We start from the raw sequence: 16,765 nt of genomic DNA on the forward strand, positions 1-16,765 counted from the left end.
TCCGTATTCATGGCAAGCACTTCCTGTTTGATTTTTCTCTGTTTGAGCAAATCACGCTCTATTTGAATCTGCACCCATTCCATTGAACATGTGTGTGTGTAGTTGCTACCCATTTTATTTACAAAGGCACCACCTCCACACTCGCATGCAGGCAGTCACACATCCAACCATCAACAAGCTACCGAGTAAGCAACCATTCATTCACACGTATGCATCAATAGCCTCACAAACACACACAACCATACCGTCAATTCCCTGCCCAACACCCTTTGGTGAGATCACCCAAGCAGAAACAAACACATTCATGCACCTTCTTTCATGCCTCTACAAATGCATGTGCATGCCCCCACCAACCCACAAGAGCCACACACAAACATCAAATGCTCATGTCTGAGCTGAACCTACCTGCACCATGGGCACTTGGCACAGGAGTGAATAAGTGACAGCTGCCTTTTAAACAGTGGTACCTTTTTCCTGCAACAGTAAAATGTTATATGGTGGAGTGATTCTACACAAATTTAGAGATACTGGCATTTCCAGGAAACAGCATATAGCTAATTAGCGTTAACCACCTCCAGAACTAACATTACAATACAGCTCTACCATATGACTGCCCCCATGCCATGGCCCCCACGAGCAGAAAACTTCAGTGGTAGGGTGGTGTAAAAACCTGAAAAGGATATCTCTTGGGGGGGAAACAGAAGTGTTAATGCTTCTCCCTAGGGGTAGTCAAAGTCCCTCAATCTCCAAATGATCTGCTTTTTCACCAGTTCCTAATACAACAGTACTCTCTCTTAAGGAGCTCTCTTGGAGCACTACAACAAATTACAGACACCCAAGCAAAGCGTTACCCCCCCAAAAAAAAAAAAAATTGTGAAGTGCCATAACAGAATACCTTGTAATAATCTCCTTTTAAAATCAGACCTATTCTAGGAGTGGTTATTCAGCCTGCAGCGTTTTCTGAAATGTGGACAATAAAACAGTGCCATATACATCTTTAAGAAGGAACTTTTAAAGAATGCAAACAAAGTTGCACATGCACATAAAACTTGGATCATCCCATTAATGTTTTTCTGTACAAAAAACAAACAGCAGCTAATTTTATTTAATGGCACTTCTTTCAAGTATGAAAAATCTTGTTTGCCTTCATTGAAAGCAACAAAAACTCCTAGATTTTCTGACATCTTTCTCCTGTGAATGTCATAAGTTGCATGTGAAGTATATCCAAAGCAGATATAACACACTGCTACAGAAAGAAAGAAATTACTGGCTCTGTGGGAAGAGAAACTATTTAAGGCATAAGAGATGATGATGATGTACTTACACCCAACTCCAGATTAATCTAGTTTAGTTACTGTTTTTAATGACTACGTTTCCCGATTAACTTACAGGACGTATCTGCTGTTTTAGCGAGAACTTGGTACTTCATCACACAGCTTACTCTTTTTCAACTACTGATTTACCTTGCAGTATGAGACTTTCTCTGGAGTAATAATATTTTGCCATTAAGTGGCTGGTTTTAAAGCAATTACTAATCACTTATGACCGTTCTTTTCATTCACCACTTCAGTGCAACTGATCACTAACATTTCACTGTTGCTGTTGGTTGAATACACCAAGTGGACAGAAGCGGAGGGCCCATATACGACCCTCTCCCATGATACTTCCCAAGCAGATCAACTGAGTACTGCGAGTATGTCCAGACACCATCATGGAATCAAAGACAGGAGTCCTCCTCCCATGTGGCTGCTACCCAGAAAGCCTGTAGTCACTCATGGGTTACTATGCAGTGCTTCCTTGCAGGGCTCCATACAAATACCGAATGGACTGTGTATCAAGCCAAGTGTTACAGCCAACTTGTTCAAGAGACAGATTTCCCATTATGTCATCTTATGTGGACAACAGTTTTGGTCTACACTTGTAAGCTGCCACCTACACCCCCCCCCCCCCCAAACTCACACCCATGCAGTGATCTCCATATATTAAAGAGCCCACCATGGGATAACATTGGTGGCAGTGATGGTTTCATATCTGCAGTTGGGAATTTCCATACTCCTAGTGGGATGATCAAACTTAGCATGGTTACTTCAGGTTTAGTGGTGTAGAAAGTCTTGAGGTCAGTTCACCATCATGAGTATTTCAGCCGGATGCTCCCACTATCTTGAGCAGGACAAACACAGAAATGTAAATCAATTTGATAGTAGTGGGTAGTCTTCAGTGCCTGACAATCTCCCTCTCTCTCTGTATTGCACTGCAAATAAATTCTAAGAAACTGGTGGCAATTATAGTGAGACTATCAGTGAGGTTAACCAGTGATTAAGATGCCTTCTGTCATGTATATACTGTTTCTAGCAAATAGGATGCATGAATAGCCACAGGACCTCAAGCACATTTACCTTCTGTGGAAAAGGCTGTGGGTTCTATTCCCAAAAACCACAAAGATGGATTGCTGACACTGAAGTGTGGCATAAAGCAGCTACTGCACTCATGTGTATGTCATCCTTCAGAAGAGATGTTAAACCAGAGTCATCTGCTAGAACTGGGGGTAACTTAAGTATATGTTAAAGATCCCACGGCACTTACTGAAAAGAATAAAGGGACATTCCCTGATGCCATTGGCAAATTTCCTCTATTACTCTAAATACCACCTTGGGTCTCCCCAAGGAGAGGCCAGTAGCCTATTGGGACTAAAAAGTCAACTAAAAGCTAAATTAAAAAAATAAGCATGAAAAGGGTATAATGAAAAAATCTGACAGGAAGAATTAGAAGAGAAGGAAGGAAAAGCTCTTCGGAAAGACATGCGCAATTCTGGGATATATGGGAATACAGGGATAATTTTCAGTGGCTTTGCATAGCAGATTGACAGTTAAGGCTTTGATGCAATATAAAAGAAAAGAAAAAATATAACGTAGGAGTTGAAGAAACAATGATGCATTTATTTTTGTAGCAAAGATAGTTAAATGGCTTGGGAGTATAATGCTTATGAAGTTAGAACTTGGTAAATCAGAAAAAACAAACACACATACATATGGACATTATGAAAATATTGAGGATGCTGATATAGAAAGTTGATAAAATATGTATGTTATGTATTTAGCTTGCATGGAAAGAAAGAACTAAGCAGAATTTGTTTAAGAAATGGGATACAAAAATGGTATTAAATAGGAGGTATTAGAATGAATTGTGAATATGTACATTTATATACATGTATAAATATTTCCCCCTTCTGGGCAGAGGATAAATAGTATTTAATATGAAAATAAATAAAAAGCCTCTACACTTTAACAAGTGCCGTGGAATGTTTTACAACTACTTGAGCTTCAAACATCAAGCAGATGGTGACCTTCATTTAACATCTTATCCAAAGGATGGTCCATTCAGGAATGCCGCACCCCCTCCACTCATGTTGCACTGTACTGTCAGTTTTGGAAAATAATCCAGTACCTGGAGTGGATGCAAAATCCAGACTTGATCTTCCAGCATCAAAGGTTGTGTGAGCCTATTCAGGCGCCGACTAACATGCTTCACGAAAATACAGACAATATATAAACCTTGCACCATCATCAGCTCTTACTTTCAGACTAGGCAATATTTATAGCAAACAAGATCCAAGACTTACAAACTGGACTCTGACAAAAGTTAAAGATACAAATATTTTTAAAGATATGCACTGTATTGTACGAAGTTTACAAAAGCAAAATATTTTCTCTCACCTTTTGAGGCAATTGTTCACCAAATAAGAGTTTTCAGACAATTCCCTACAAGAACAACTGAGATCTAAAATATAACCCATGATATGTACACAAGATTTGAGAACAAGTTTTGTAATGAGCAAACTTGCTCCTAAATCACACAGGTTAAGACATATCATCTGCTACAGGCTTCCAATATACGAAATAAGTAAATTCAGTAATAAGAACTCAGAGAATTTATATATTCTCGAAGGTACAGTAATTGAGCTAGGCTAGACAAGACAGAAATTATATTTCACAGGAACATGTGCATTTAATTGAGAACTTCACACATATCCAATAACTACTTCTGATCATGTACTAATAATTAGAGAGAGAGAAATGCTTGGTAATGAAGCAAAGTTAAGGCAATCATGCTTCCCCACCTACCTGTTAAAAAGAAATGAATTTAATGAATGGGTAGTGGAAATCACCTGGGAATTATTAGGGAATGTAGAAAGTACTCCAGCATTTATAGCTAGTGAGTGGGATAAAATGAAAGTGGAGCTTAAAAATAGGGTAGAAAGAGAGAGAGAGACCGGTTTAAAAAGTAAACATTATTTAGAGGGGCTGACAAAGGTTAAAGTATTACAAAATAAGGGGAATCTCAAAGAGCAACAGGAGGTGCAGTTGCAGAGTGCTAAAGAGAAAATAAGGAAGCATATGGATAATATGCATGAGTTTAGACATATTGCTGTGTAACAGTTTTGATAACCCTAGGTCACAGTTTTTGTGCATGATGACTTAGGCAACAGAACGTAGAAATGGTTAGGGTTGTTGCCAAACTTAGAAAAATAACCAGGAGGTCCAGTGGTATTAGGGGGATTTCAGAAATTTTCTGAAAATTTGTATAAAAAGCAGAGAAGTGGGGAAATCAGGAAAAAGCAGAAATCAAAATATTTATGGAAGATGAGGCTCAACAATTAACAGTTAAGAAAGGAGGAGATAAGATAAAATGGTGATGATGTAGAACCAATTTTCAGGAAAGTCTCCAGGAACAGATGGCATTCTAGAAGACGTCTGGAAGCTAGGAGAGAAGAAAGTGATAAAGCGGAGGTACCAACATCCTGGAAAAAAACTGTGGTGGCTGTAATACCCAAAGACAGTAAAAGACCTATGTGATCCAGTTTCATGTAGGCCCATGTCAATGTTAAACCATTATTATAAAGTAATGGTGTCTCTAATGGCTAAAAGAATGGCAAAAGTGATGCCATATTGACAGCTATGAACAAATGTGGTTCTGTTGGGGGGGGGGGGGGGAGACGAACATTTGACAGCATTAAACAGAACAATGATGATCCAGAGGGAAGCAAAATATAAGAAAATACTGCTATTATTTGTATGTCTTGATGCAGAGAAAGCATTTGACAGAGTAAGCTGGGATTGTACGAGTATGCTAAATGGAAGCATATGCATTTCCTGACAAGATCAATCAGAAGGATATATGAGGGATCAGATGCAATAATCAAACTGGAAAGGTTAAACTCTGATAAATTGTGCCTGAACAGAGGAACCATGCGGGGTGTCCTCTTTCCCTTTTATTTGGGTTACATTTAAAAACACTGACAAAGAAAATAAGGGACTCAGAAATTCAAAGATACAAGTGGGATGGTGGTTCAAGAAAAGTTGGCTTATTTGAAGATATTTTGTACCCGATGGAACCAGAAAAGGACATCAGTGTTTTCGAACCCGATGGAACCAGAAAAGGATATCAGTGTTTTCGAACATTCTGAGACAGTTCATTTATTTTATATCACCTAAAAATGCAAAGATGAAACAAAGACAATTCCTCCAGATTTAATAAAATCTGTGTAGGCATTTTGTAGAGCGTACACGGATGTGGCTGTGTCCGTGTCGGCGGTTCCACAGTTCATTTATTTTATATCCCCTAAAAATGTGAAGATGAAACAAAGACTATTCCTCCAGATTTAATACATGAATGTTACTGTGTCCGTGTACGTGGTTCCCCCTTAGTAGAGCGCCATGCATATTAATGATGACATGCTGCTGAAGGAGAGCCATGGAACACTGTTATTGAATCAGTGTAGGGAGTGTGTTACTAACGGTGTCCGCAAATGATCAACATATCCCCTGCACTGTCCAAATGCATTATAGAATGTATGTAATTAATTTTTTTCCCCAAATTTGCGTGGTGCACAGTAATTGACATGTGCCACACATCTAAACATAGAAACCGGATACATTTCATTTTTGATTCAAAGCTAAAGTTTAAGCATAACTTAGCAGGTTTGCGTGGCACTTAGCAGTGCTTAAACCTGGTTCACAGATATATGTAAAAGTATAGCAGCATTCCACATATCCACGTAGCCAAGTGGGTACAGATACATGTAAAAGTATAGCAGCATTCCACATATCCACGTAGCCAAGTGGGTAGTGTTACTTCCTTATGTGCAGTATTGTGCAGGGTTTGAATACATGGAAAGGTAATTAAGCAATTATTTTCTAAATATAAATTATGCTAAATATTTTGAAATCATGATCTGCTATGCTCAGCAAGCTCTGTTAAGACTTGCCAAGCCATGCTAAGCACCGCTTAAACAATCTCCGTTTAAGCAAGGATTGGCAGTGCTCATCACCACTTGGCTGTACTGAGCTGGTTTGCACACTGCAAAACACTGCTAAGCATTGCCAGTTTAACCACTGCTCAGTTGAGCTGAGCTGGTTTGTGCGGGGCTAATTGATGTGCTGCATTTTTAAATATTGTCCAATGGCGTTAAAGGGCAGGAAAACAGGCTATACTAAGAGTATCAGGTGGGAATACAGCAGGGCCAGTTGGAGTTTGAACTGTGCAATAACTATGGCTGGTGTTGGAAAGGGTGCGCACTTCCAGTCAAAGTGGTGGAGCATTCTGGAGTCCAGGGTAATGGTTGGACTCCTGGTGAAAGACCATGACCACCGGCTGCTACAGGGGCAGTTCCAGGGCTCATAGTGCAAGGTGGAGGGCTGGGACTGGCTGGCACGCGATCTCACCAGTGCTACAGGTATCCTCCACACAGGTGAGAAGGTCCGTTACCATTATGATGACCTAAGGCATCGGAAGGGGGATCTTCTGGACATCTTGGTCTGGGAAGCTCAGGCTGGGAATGCATCATAAGTTTGTAAGTACTGTTACCATTGTTTTACCAAACACAATCAATGTTCGACAGACAGGTATGTATAATGGTGTGCTTCTCTCCCTACAGCTGCAGAGGAGAGAGCTCGCAACATAGAGGCACATGCTAGGCGCTTGACCAGGTTGCACAGAGTGTGGTAAGTACAGATTAATTTGCAATCTATAGTCAAATAAGCAAGAAAGATGCTTAACTGCCATTAGGTATATACAGTAAAGATTTGAGTACTGCAATGAAAGTGGCTGTAAACCTGTACTGCAATAAGTGACTACTACCACCAACTATAATGCAATAAACAGGGATGACTAAAGCATTAACCCTGATAAAGTAACTGAAATAAAGTTTGTACTGCAATAATTGTGGAATTACAGCTGTATTGGAACACCTGCATTACATCAACTGTTGTGCAATAAAGACAACCCCTAATAAAGTTGTGTTGTGGAAAGTGTGTCATTAGGGCTGTTTTTCATTACATCAATAATGACAACTGCTCTGACATAAAAACACAAAATTCCACTACCTGCCTCAAGGTATAGATAATAAAGAGAGCGTTACGCAATAACTGCAGATTACAAGAAATGGATTATGATGCCTGTTCTGCAATAACATCTGAAACAATAGCATTAATACCCAAGGTATAAGGTGTATATCAGGATTGTCTTGTGCTAACCATTCCATTTCAGCTATATGCATTCAGGCTCCAATGTACAGTGCTGCAGGCAAGTATGACAGTGTAATAGCTGTAGACTGCAAATATACTAGTGTAATAGCTGTAGACTGCAAATATACTATCTGCAAACTATATATGGATGAGATATCTGGTTTGTAGACTTCACAGATATTTCCACCCACTAAAAGTATATTGTCTGCACCTGCATTCTATGTAATAATGTATAGTTTACCTAGTATATCTGTTATGCATGAATCTCATGCATATGTGTTCAGCTGTCACTGCGGTCTAGTGTAATACTATCAGTTCATATTTTGTTTCCAGGTGAGCTCTAAGCAAATATAAGTCAGTCAGTAATCAACAGTGGCTCAGTATCTCAGTCTGAAATACATTTTGCCACAGACCAGGGTTCAAATCCAGTTCCATGTAGTAATAAATATTACTGAATTAGTTATGTATTGATGACAGATGTTCTCTCCACAGGAAATACAGGGTGAAGTAGTCTTTATTATGAGTAAATAATTTGTGTGATCAGATGTAACGGAATGTTAACAGCATTGACCAGGAATGTGAAAATACTTCATAAAATAAAGGCGAAAAGTCAATAATAATAATAAAAGAAAATTCCACAACACCCTCCCTAGGGTGCTTACCCCCCCCATGTGTCACACCTGTATGCTGGCTTGCATTTCTGCAAATGCAACCTCTCCTACCCAACTTACCTCCCCACACGTACCTACAAACTTTCTCCAACATTCCACTCCTTTTAAAAAAAAAAAAAAAAAAAAAAATGGGCACCTGTCCCACAAAAAATAATGCCCCATATATAGCTCTCCATTTCACATGTGCCCAGTGGACGCAACTAATTAGGTCCAATTGGCTTGACAACACATATCTTGTCCTTACCCCTTTCCCTATGGTTTTCAGGGTCCAAATTCATGTACAAAAATCTGTAAAAATGCACATCTCTTGCTGTACAAGAAATGAAAAGCTATGGTCCTTTCCTACACCCTTCCTGCACATCCCTACCTGCCTTTCAGTAAATTTTCCCCGTGTGCCCCCATTTCACCACTGTCCTATCACCCCGTTTCTTTATACATTTTTAGTGCAGGTTTGCCCGAAGCGCCACAGAAACCCGCTTAAATGTGATTTAAAGTGCCTTAATGATCTTGTGTTTCTCTCCGTGTTAGGCACATCTGCAAAATAATCACTCCTATCACATGTCAAACTCAGGCCCCTGTCAACTACAGCACAGTGTATTAGCCCACTAGGGCACTCAGCTCGGAATTAAACAGCTGTTTCCAGCAAAATATACTGATTGCCACTGACAGACTACAGGTACATATAATGGAAAAAGTGGGAGTGTACCTGGGACTGTGATGCAAACACTACACCAATACACAGCCAAATAAAGAATAATGGATGTATATGAGGCCTGGGATAGCAGGCATACCTGTCAACTGTGCAGAATGCCCAGAGTTTTGCCCCCTATTTTTTTGCCAGGTTTTCATAAAATCGTATTTTTTCTGGTAAAGTAGTGGCAAGCCATTTAAGATTGACATTCGAAAATCACAAGAGACGCTCGAGTTTCACACTTCATACCCTTCAGAAAAAATATGCTAATGCAAAACCTGTTATTCTATCAACATTCTAAGTTTGCAAGAGCAATATTTAAAGAAAGATTGTCCCTATTTTGGGGCTTTGTCCCACGTTTATTTATGGCTTTGTCCAGATTTATTGCTGTAAGAGGTTGAGAGGTATGATGGCAGGTAATTGTTCCCTTTTTTAATCAGCAACATCTTTAAACACACCTGCTAAGGCAGCAAAGTACATGTGTACAACTGGGGCCCTGCTGCAAAACTGCATTTGAAAGCCATGCACATAATGACGGATGCAGACCTGTGTCACAGATGTAAATATAGCTTGCAAATACACCAGCTACAGCACTGACTCAGTAGCTCAGTCTGTTAAATGCCTTGCATGTAGCATTTTGACACCCACAATCCTGGGTTTGAATCCAATGCATTGCATATCAATTACATTCTTGTGAACACAGCAAGTAATAACTTGAGTCATGCAATTTTAACCCAGCCAGGTTGCTGCAACTGCATTAACTGCTACCCATATTTGCAAGTAAAAGGCTTGTAGGTAGGGATACACTACACATGTCTGTATAGCCAAACTACATGCAGCCTACTACTCTAGTTGGCACTGTTACATAACAGATGTACTTGACGCACATGCCTTGATTGGACTGTAAAGGGTACCCTTACCCTGGCTCTGCTGTGACTGCACAGCTGACACTTCTGCCTCAGTTACACATACAGCTTGCTGACCTCCAAAGAGTTCACATTCCCCCCTATGTGCCTAGGCTGCAGCCTGGAATATATGCAGCTGTATGCTAAGCTAGCTGTTACAGACCTACCATACCTCACAACCCCCTAAAACAAGGGATCCAGACAAAACCATACATAAAGGGAGGTGGGCAAAAGTCCAGCAACAAAGACAAGTTTCACAGTTTGCCCCTACAAAGATATTGACTTAATAAAATAGCAGCTACTGCATCAACATGCATATTCTGATGGGTATGATGTCAGTCATTCACACGTCTCTCTCTCCTTACTGACCTAACCCACAATGTTTACCACTGAACTGCCAGATAATCACAATGCCATGGGACAATGGCCAAACATATCATGCAAAACTGTGGACATACCTCAAATATCTCAGTGGACAGTATCTGTACCTACCCTCTGTGATGCTGTAGTCTCCACACCTCACTAATGTCCATCTCAAAGACTAAGAAAGAGGCCAAGGCCTACATGAAGGCCTTAAATATTGCACTGCAGTGCCATGCCATTGGCTAATGAAAGTAAAACCCAGCCATTTTGGAGGCAGTTAGTAAGTGTGCCTGTTAATAAGCATTACCTACAAAAGCCAATCAACTGCCTATGGGGAACAGGTCTGTATGTTGCTTTACTCAGATACACTATGGTTTAGCAAGCTGTTTGCAGAAGATCTAGTCAAAAAAGGATTACTTCACTCTACTAGGTATGCAGTACATGTACCCATATAATAGGTTGCAGATGGGAGGATGGAGGTATGGGGAAAAGGGATTACAACAGTAGGCATGTAGTACATCTATGAATCCAAAAAGGCAAACAAACTGTCGAAACACAAAAAAGCCAAGGGATAGCGTTCCGCCAAGCACGTAATAAAATCTTATTATACTCTCTGCCAAGTACGATGTCAACTGCAAATGAAGCAACGATAGTTCGAAACTGTAACGTTAGAACTTTTATTACACAAAAGCACTTTCGGAGAGATTAGTATCTCTCCTTCTTCAGACAAAAATGAAACATTCACTTGTTACAGCTTCCCCATTAAATAGGGTGTCAATTAATCAATTAACAGACTACCATTTTAATTAAACTAAATGTCATACCAATTTGAATGTTAAAAACAATTAAAAACGCTGTTTAAAATCCGAACCACTCTGTTACCCCATTTTTGTTGTTTAAAAATACAACTCTTAATAAAACCATAAGTTGTACAACACTCACAACTCTTTCAATTACAAACATTAATATATGTTGTTATACTATGCAATGCACAAAACAATTGAAACTATGAATCACTCATAAAAGTAAAATCAAACTGAGTTTATGTTATTACAATAAAAATGTTTCCTAATCGGTTTCCGTTAAGAAAAGGAATCGTGCCATAAACATCATCACCTTGTCACTCAAACTACACTCCCATCCATAGTTCAGCGAGCGCAACCGTGACCAGATGTTACAGCACATAGGCAAACGTAGTACATCTATGGCACTGACATGTTGGTGATACCCTGCTGTCCAACAGCTACATGCATGCCTCAACTCTCCTTACTTAGAATCAGATCACAGGTCTGCTCCTGTTACTCACTCTCTCCTACAATGTTCGGCTCCTGTAGGAAAGCTAGTGGATTACAAGTTAAACATATTGACAGTATGGGTGTACACAGCTGTCACATGATGTACTGTAATTCACCTCCTCTCAATGTCACACACAAATAGTTCAGACATTGTAAAGGTGTCCCTCATATACTCTAGCCAAGTCACTGTTTTGTTGACATTCGTACCTTATTGCTCTATGGCTAACATGCCTGTCAACCCCTTAAAGCAGAAATTCAGGTCATAGCCATTATTAGTGGGGGGGGGGGGACAGGCCCAACTCTGGAACAGAGTGTACATATTGGTCATACAAAGTAAGACTATGAATAGACGGACATTACTGTAACAAGCGTTTTCTGAGGGGTCTGGCTGGGTCTATTAGACTGTAAGCCAGTGCTGTTAAGGTGGATGACATCAGCAGGCCTTGTAAAGGAGGACAATGGGAGAGGCTAACAAGTAGTCACAAGGCCTTAAAAATGTACAACCATATGCACATCTGGCCTATCTCTGTGAAGTCTGTACTGCTGTAGGGGATATACCATATGCACATCTGGCCTATCTCTGTGAAGTCCGTACTGCTGTAGGGGATATATATATATATATATATATATATATAAATAAATAATACACACACACGGCGGCTGTTAGATTAAACCCCCCACCTACCTATTACACACTATAGCTCTCAGTAATTATTCCAGGCACCACAGGTTATATCTGTTGTACATGTGGATGCAGCCACAGTACTTGTGGACTATGCAAAGTAGCCTTGTATTAGTCAGCATGTGTGGCCTGCTGAGTGACCCTGCTTCATGCTGTTATTGTAACTAGTGTCCTAGCAGTGGGATACTTAATACTCCTGCTATGTGTGTACAGTTACTAGTATCTCCATCCCTAGCCGGTTGGCCTGTCAGAGTCCTGTATTGAAACCATTGCACATTACACCACCTGTTCACTGTTGTCTGTCTACAGGGGGACATTCCACAGGCACAGGGCTCTGTGGGCGAGGGTATTCTGACATTATGTGGCCTTGGTCTGTTACCATCACATACTATCAACAGCATACAGACATACACTGTGACCCCTGTGTTTTGTAAAAAATACAACATGTGGCCAGGTTCTTTATGGCAGCCCTGGAATTGTGTGAGCTGCTGCTATATCCTTGCAAACATACTGTTACTGCAGTTGTATTGGAACACTGATATGTTGGGGGTAGGGGACTCTGGCATTAGACAGTTGTGCGTCTGTCCTATGACCCCACTGTTTGGCATTTCCCTTGCATAATGCAGGGAGGTTTCCAGCCACGTGGCCTAATGCATATTATGGGGTACTCAGTATTGGACAGAGTACCTGTTGTTCCAAGTAGCTGTTAGTTCTCTGCAAATAACCCAGTAGCCCACTCTATTACCTTTAATAGATGCAGCAGGTCCATACATATGCTACCATAGTCTAGTACCCTGTACTATCTGTTGTATTGGAGAGTGACATACCTTGTGAACACAGCGGTTGAGAGACCTCTGTTTTAGGGCTGCCTCCGTCTGATGCATGCAGTACACTGCCAATACATAGTTAGGTACAGGTTGTGTGGTCTGGCTGACATCCTTTTTACTATGTATGCGAGTTGGAGTAAGGTGTCAGCCCCTAGCATTCTAGGTTTTCAGTGCATGTGCTATGCATGGTCTCTTGGCCACGGTTAGAGCATACTGGGCATGCTAAGTCTACCTACAGGGACAGCTTCAGGGGGTTCCTCCTCAGAGTACCCCTGTGGGTGTGGCTGTGAGGATCTAGGCACTGGTGGGGAGCTGCGTCTCCCTTCCCTGTAACAATCCTGACACAGCTGTTTCTGCAGGTTCATATTGTGTAGCATGGCACATACTGTGAACACCTATGCACATGTGGCTGGAGAGTACTGCATGGCTTCACCAGCTATATTGAGGCACCGGAACAATGACTTTTAAAGCCCAAACACATGCTCTATGATGTTCCTAGTTTGTGCGTGTGCCTCATTATGGCATTCTTCGGTAGGTGTGTGTTTGTATTTCTGATGGGTGTCATCATCCATCATTCCAGTGCGTAAGCCAGCATCCCCCAGTAGATGGCCGTATGGGATGTCCCCCCTGGCAAACATCTGGTACAGCTGTGATGCTTGACAGATATGGGAGTCGTGATAATTGCCAGGGCTGCCAGCACACACATTCATGATAATACCATGGGCATTGCACATGACCTGGCAGTTGATGGAGTTATACCCTTTGCAGTTGACTTACACTCTACCCTCCTCACCAGGCAGTGCTTTGACGTGGACACGAGAGCAATCTGTGGCAACCATTACCTCAGGGTAGTGTGCTACATGGTAGAAGAGATGCATACTGCTAGCCCTTTCCTCAGGGGTGCGGGGTAAACACTGGCATATGCTTGCATGGCATCCAGGAACTGGTGGAGTACCCTGGATGCTGATGCCAGTGAGACCCCCATCATGTCCCCAATTGGTCTTCGAAAAGTACCTGTAACTAGTATCCCAAGGGCTACACATACCTTTGTTTCCACTGGGATGGGTTCCCCTCTGTTGGCTCCGAGTCTGAGTTGAGTGTGGCAAAGCTCGATGAGCTCTTATAGAATGTCTGTAGTGCTCTACAATCTGTAGCTCATGTAGCTCCTGGAAGGTTACCCTGGTCCTGAACACATTTCTTCTCAGTCTGGGCCTGTTGTAAGGAGCAGCATCAGCACTGACCTCAGCATCTAGCACATACAGAAGTAGCAGAGCTGCAGCAGCCCCTAGCATTCTCTCAGTTAAAATTCCCAAGTCTGTACTCCAGTGGTGTTATGGGGGGGGGGGGGTCAGATTGTCAGGTGTATGCATACTTTACAGTGCTCTGCTGTAGATTCAGCCTTTGTGATTGGCTAACTGATGCATTTCACCTGCCAAGTCCACCATTGAGGGTTTGGAATGACTCAGTTTAGGTGGAACAGGGTCATTAGTAATTCATATATGATTGGCTGAGAAAGCCAATTTCTTTTTTTGACAGCCTTCCTTGCCAAGCAATGGGGCATAGTGTGCAAACCTAAGCCGGAGGTATAAACAATGCTCAGCAGTCAACAGACACACCCTCTTGAACGGGCATGCTCAGCACAGTGGAGCACCATGCAAACACGCTCAAACCAGCTTAAACAAACACCCCAAAGCTAAACGAAGCTCAGCAGCACTCAACACCCCCCTGCTCAGCCCAGCAGCACAGCACACAAATGGGCACTCCTGTGCTCCAAAGTGCTTAAAGAAATAGAGATGCACCCCCTTTTGATGTCGGCTACCTCTTCTGTGGACACCAACATGGTTCTAGGACTACACGGATACCCATTTTTGCTATTCAGTGACCCCAGCTCATTTGCATACAGATCTGTGCACACAACCGGAAAACTTCACTATTCCAGGGCCTGCATTCCTTATATTTTTGTTTTTTACACTTTTAAATATTTTTCGTTTTGCAAAATGGCAGGTTTGTGCACTGCTGCGCGCCACACAAACATAATATGGGTATTAAAGTTAAAATTTATTTTGCATTACGTTTTGAACACACAGGGCATAGTTTTGCACATATCTGTGTCTCCTATGCTATTTCTGACATTCTAACTTGCCTTTTACAGCTCCTGTTCACTTTTTAATTTCATGTACATGGGAATTTTCCATGTACACTTCAGACACCAACATGGGGTCTACAGGACTACATATCTGCTTGCTGGATCACTCCAGCACACTCATTTGCATGCAGTTCACCTGCTTATCAGGTGAGTTGCATGGCAAGTACACTTCTGTTTTCGCACACTCGTGCACGCCCCTCAGCTCCATTTACTGGATTGCACGGCTGCGTACTTGAGTGTAAGCTCCATGCCACTGTGCTTACACGGAAAATTCATTTGTGTAGGCTTTATTGAATTCCTCCCATTATCTATAAACTATGTACCCACACAGATGAATTAGTTCAGCATTACCCATATTTATGGGGACATGATAAATTGAAGTATTTAGGAGTATGGACTGAAAAAGATTCTGTTATGGCATCTAAGGATATTTGGGAAGAGACTATACAAAAAGAGGATACAAAAATTGAGAAACTGGAAGCTAATGTCTCTGGATATGGAGATGCAAGCAATAAAATGTTTTTAGTCTCTTTAGTTTTATACACAGGTCAGACATATTTATCAGCCAGGGGAAAATGTTTGTATAGTAAAGAAGTAGTTGAAGGATTTTATCTGGGAGGGGAAGAGTTAAGTGGGATTAAGTTGATTCATTCTCAAACAAGGAAGTTTAGGATTACCCGATTTGAAGGGATATTTTAGAGTTACACAGTTAACTCTCCTATAAATAAATACAAGCAAAAAAAGCTAGCATTCAAAGTGGAAAGGGATAATGATGAAGCAGGGGGTAAATTCAAGAAATAAATGGGATTTTGGAGAACAGTCGTTTAGAGTATTATATTCATAAAGTAGCATAAAAGTATAATAAGAACTCAGCCAACATGGGACTAGAGAAAGGAGATCCTGCTAATAGGGATGACTGCCAGTTAGGGTACAGAAAATATAGAAGAGAGGGATGGCATTCACTGGAGGAAGATGGAAAAGGAACCAAGGTATTGTGAGCAAATAAATTAGAGAAGGAATGGTAATAGAATGGGAAGATTCCAAGAAGATACTTTGATTACAGGCTAGTGATCGCCTTCCCTATCAAGGATTGATGCCAAGAGTATAGACAAAGAGAAAGGGATTGGGAATCCTAAACGAAAGGCCTGCACTGAGTTTTTAACTGAATCTAGAACAGAAGCTGTTGTTAAAGGGATAATTAGTAGTGCATATGACATATTGCACAATGACCACCACAACAATCAATCAGAAGATAGAGGGAGAGAGATTAGATGGGAAATTCACAAAAACAATGAGAGGACATGCATCACTTATGCAACAAAATCTGGAAGATGCAAGACTTTTGCCTAGAAGTGTTTCCATAGATATTTTTATATCCCATGCAGAGTTCAAAGAATTTTTACTTGGATAGATGGCAAGTGTTGCAGAGGTGATGGGAAAGAAAGAGGTAACTGGAAACATATGCTTTGGGAGCGTGATGACTTGGCAGGCTAAAAATTCCCTACAGAGTACTCTGTCAGGAATACTGGGTGAGCAATGACTGTTCCTAAAGAAATGGATTCATTTATCCATCTGTCTTTTGTTAACTGGGTTAGTCCATTGGGCTGGTGGCCCATTTTTCAGTGGAGACCTGAGATGAAAAGCTCCACGACCAAAAACAGC

The 16,765-nt window shown here is 41.1% G+C and overlaps 1 protein-coding gene across 2 annotated transcripts in view; it reads right to left on the minus strand.

The window, feature by feature from the left end:
• The window catches only part of LOC122796444 (beta-galactosidase-like), a 1,102,950-nt gene that overhangs the window by 1,040,250 nt on the left and 45,935 nt on the right, over nt 1-16,765 (minus strand). The gene's annotated exons all lie outside the window — the stretch shown is intronic.

Source organism: Protopterus annectens, chromosome 3.part0, assembly GCF_019279795.1.
Source record: "Protopterus annectens isolate FY-2018-M chromosome 3.part0, PAN1.0, whole genome shotgun sequence".
NCBI classification, from domain to species: domain Eukaryota; kingdom Metazoa; phylum Chordata; order Ceratodontiformes; family Protopteridae; genus Protopterus; species Protopterus annectens.